Raw genomic sequence first — 4585 nt, forward strand, 5'->3', positions numbered from 1 at the left:
GAGCAAGAAATATAAAGTAGTACAAGGAAAACCTCTACAAAAAATGGTGCTGAAGTTTCTGTAACTCAAATGAAACAGTTACCAGGATACAAAGACAGCTTGCAGAATGAGAAATGATGTTCACCGAATATCCTACTTATAAGACATTAATGTTAAGTATATAATGGTTGAACTGGTTGAACTCTACATGAAAAAAAGCATTCAATCCCATATGGAAATGGAGCGATTAAATAAACAAAACTTTTCTCAAAGAAGAAATTTGAATCACCTCAAAACACATTAAAAACGCTCTTTGTCATTAATCACCAGGTAGCTGTAGATCAAAGCAACAATTAGATATTATCTCACACCTCAGAAATGGGCACACATTCAAAAGAACAAAAACAATAGGTGTTGGCGTGGATTTTGTGAGCAACAGAATTTCCTTCACTGCTGGTGGGAATACTGACTGATTCTGCCATTTTGAAGGCAATATATCTTTTTTTCTCAAAAAACTAGAAGCTGATCTCCCATTTCACCCAGCAATACCACTTCTGGGAATATACTCTGTAGACCCAAAAGCACACAGCAGAAACAACATCTGCACTCCTATGTTCATTGCAACACCATTGACTATAGCCAGAATCTGGAAACCACCTGAGTGCCCAAGAACAGATAAATGGATAAAAAAAACAAGGGCACATAAGCCCGTGGGAATGGCCATAAGAAACCCTTTTTACAAAGATGGCACCCAAGGCCAAAAAGGAAGCCCCTGCCCCTCCCAAAGTTGAAGCCAAAGACAAAGCTTTGAAGGCCAAGAAAGAGTGCTGAAAGGCGTCCACAACCAGAAAAAGAAAAAGATCCACACATCACCCACCTTCAGAAGACCCAAAATGCTGCGGGTGAAAAGGCAACCCAAATACCCTCGGAAGAGTGCCCCCAGGAGTAACAAGCTTGACCACTAAGCCATCATAAAGTTTCCTCTGACTACCGAGTCAGCCACGAAGAAGATAGAAGATAATAACACACTTGTGTACATTGTGGATGTCAAGGCCAACTAGCACCAGATTAAACAGGCTGTTAAGAAGCTCTATGACATTAATGTAGCTAAGGTCAACACTCTGATTAGGCCTGAATGATAGAAAAATGCCTATGTTCGGCTGGCTCCTGATTACGATGCCTTGGATGTTGCCAACAAAGTTGGGATCATCTAAACAGTCCAGCTGGCTAATCCTAAATGCAATTCCTGTGGTGCCACCAGCAGGTCAATCTATACTTGGATGTGAGTGCATCAGCAGCCTGATGGCACTGTCAGACTTTCAGATACCCCAAAATTGCTGCTGTGCCTTTGGCCAGACACCAAAAACTTGAGGTAAAGTTTACTAAGAAAGTAAACGCTCAAAAGTTAGGTATGTGGGAGACACACCCACAAACCACCTCCGGCTCAGCTACATAATTGGAGGCATAGCCTCTTTGGTTCCTAATTGAACTGCTTAACAGCCATGATCCCAGAGACTCAGAAACGAACCTCGGAACCCAAAGGCTTTTGGCAAAAATGCGTCCTGTTCCTGAAGTAGTTTACTGGGGCTGGGCCACTCCAGGTGAGAATAGGTTTTGTGCCTTGGCCTGTTCCCCTTGGCGGCCCAGTGACCGCCATCCTCCAAAGGCCACTGGACAGTAAGGTTTGGGCCTGCAGTGATGAGATACATGGGGCCTCACTAGATGGGTGTGGAACTGTCCCTTTCCTCCCCATCTCAGGGAGACCCCGAGTTACTGCCTACAAACCGCCTCTCTGGCTCCGGATCAATCTGCTTAACAGCCATGAACCCAGAGACTCAGAAACAATTTTCAAAACCCAGCGGCTCTTGGCAGGGACCGCATACCAGGTGGCTGCTGCCTCTTAATCACTTAATCACTTAACTTCCCGTTAGTCGTCGATTTGCTCGAGCGGGCGCCAGTAACGTCTCCATTTGTCCCTGTCGCGTGCTAGTGTAGCCCAATGGCATCTCTTCGCTCCGGGAACATGGAGGGCCTCAAACCAATCGTTCATGATCTTGACAAAGAAGTCTGACCATCTGGTAGGTGGGCGGCCACGTGGTCTCTTGACATCCCGTGGAATCCAATCAGTAACAGCTCTAGTCCAACGGTCGTCTTTAAATCTCATTACGTGACCAGCCCATCTGATTTTCGACACCTTGGCATATGAGACAGCGTCCCTGATCCTTGATCGTCGACGGATGTCAGAACTCCGGATTCGTTCTCTCATTTGAGTGAAACGTGATATTCCAAGCATAGCTCTTTCTATTCTTCTTTGGGAGACCTGAATGGCGTTCTCATCTTGTTTGCGTAGGGCCCAGGTCTCTGAGGCATATGTTAATGCAGGAAGAACAGTGGAATCAAAGAGATGTGCCCGGAGCCGGAGGTTCTTCGTCCTCTTAGCTATTTCTTCGACGTTCTTGAAGGCGTTCCAAGCCGCTCTCTTCCTCCTGCGCAGCTCGGGTGCCAGGTCATTTGTCATGTTGACCTCTCGACCTAGGTACACATAGCTGTTGCATTTGGAGATGGTTGTTCCATTGAGAGCGAATGGGGCGTCAGGAACAAGGCTCTTTCTCATGAACATTGTCTTCGTAAGATTCAGCTGTAGTCCTACCTTTCCACACTCACGGTCAAAGTCGGCCAGCATTTGTGCCGCTTGGCTGATGTTTGGTGTTATTAAAACAATGTCATCAGCAAAGCGGAGGTGGTGTAGTTGCCGACCATCTATCTTCACTCCCATTCCTTCCCATTCCAGTCGTCGCATGATGTTCTCGAGGGTGGCACTGAAGAGTTTCGGTGAAATGGTATCACCCTGCCGTACCCCTCTCTTGACATCAACGATCACTTCTTTGTAGAATGGTGAGATCCTGGTAGTGAATCCGCAATACAGCTCACGGAGGATCCTGATGTATTGGGCTTGAATGCCCTGATTGGCTAGGGCTTCAATGACCGCTTCCATCTCAACAGAATCAAAGGCCTTCTTTAAATCAATGAACGTTAAGCAGAGCGGCATCTTGAACTCCCGAGAAACCTCAATGAGCTTGGTTACCGTGTGGATATGGTCGATGCTGCTGAATCCTTTGCGGAACCCTGCTTGCTCGCATGGTTGTCCTTCATCTAGTGTTCTGCCAATCCTATTCAGGATGACTCGAGTGAACAGCTTGTAGATGACAGACAATAGGCAGATCGGGCGATAGTTGCCAATGTCATGGATGTCTCCCTTGTTGAACAGTAGTACGGTCCTGCTGGTTTTCCATTGGGACGGAACCTTGCATTGAGACAGGTAGCGAGTGAAGAGCTGAGCCAGTGTATTGATGAGTACTGACGGCAGGTTCTTCAGGTGTTCAGGTCTGACCTTGTCTGGGCCGGGTGCTGTTTGCTTCTTTACCAATGAAATGGCGTGTCGGATTTCGGAAGGGAGAACGTTAGGAACGACATACCCATCCTGTGGAATTTGGTATGTTGACCCAGGGACAGAGCTTCTCTGCTTGCTCCTACCACCACAGGTGACAAAGGGATTCTAATCAGGAGCCCCACCCTACCCTGCCCTGTCTGCTTCCATCAACCACCCAGGGATCGAATTGTGCACAGGAGACCCACCCTACCCAGATAAATACCCCACTGGCAGATTTCCACTCTCGACACTACTTCCACTACCCAGCCGTCGCCACACTCCAGGACGCTTTCCGGACCCGCGCAGCAGCTCCGGCGAGACCCACGCACAACTGAAGACCCACAGAACAAGATAAGTGGAACTCTCTGAGACCTTGGACTCCAGGCTCGGCGGACCCAGGGACAGAGCTTCTCTGCTTGCTCCCACCACCACAGGTGACAAAGGGATTCTAATCAGGAGCCCCACCCTACCCAGCCCTGTCTGCTTCCATCAACCACCCAGGGATCGAATTGTGCACAGGAGACCCACCCTACCCAGATAAATATCCCACTGGCAGATTTCCACTCTCGACACTACTTCCACTACCCAGCCGTCGCCACACTCCAGGACGCTTTCCGGACCCGCGCGGCAGCTCCGGCCGAGACCCACGCACAACTGAAGACCCACAGAACAAGATAAGTGGAACTCTCTGAGACCTTGGACTCCAGGCTCGGCGGACCCAGGGACAGAGCTTCTCTGCTTGCTCCCACCACCACAGGTGACAAAGGGATTCTAATCAGGAGCCCCACCCTACCCTGCCCTGTCTGCTTCCATCAACCACCCAGGGATCGAATTGTGCACAGGAGACCCACCCTATCCAGATAAATACCCCACTGACAGATTTCCACTCTCGACACTACTTCCACTACCCAGCCGTCGCCACACTCCAGGACGCTTTCCGGACCCGCGCGGCCGCAAGCAGCCACGCAACACATCATAAGACACTAAATACCCATCTTCTGGAATTGTCGTACCATATTTGATAGGGTTCAAATATGGTAACACCTACAAGGGTGATTAGAGGTCACCCCAAAAGCCTCTATACCTCTCGGAAAGACTGGCAAGCTACCGAGAGTATTCCGCCCGCACGGAAGAGCCTGGCAAGCTATCCGCTGTGTATTCGATATGCCAAAACCA

The 4585-nt window shown here is 49.0% G+C and overlaps 1 pseudogene; it reads left to right on the forward strand.

Annotated features, from left to right (window-relative positions):
* The first annotated feature begins 723 nt into the window (after nucleotides 1-723).
* LOC130035967 (60S ribosomal protein L23a-like) lies at nucleotides 724-1193 on the forward strand (annotated as a pseudogene).
* The last annotated feature ends 3392 nt before the right edge of the window (nucleotides 1194-4585 follow it).

This window comes from Sorex fumeus, unplaced genomic scaffold (genome assembly GCF_029834395.1).
Source record: "Sorex fumeus unplaced genomic scaffold, SorFum_2.1 ptg000063l, whole genome shotgun sequence".
In the NCBI taxonomy this organism is placed as follows: Eukaryota; Metazoa; Chordata; class Mammalia; order Eulipotyphla; family Soricidae; genus Sorex; species Sorex fumeus.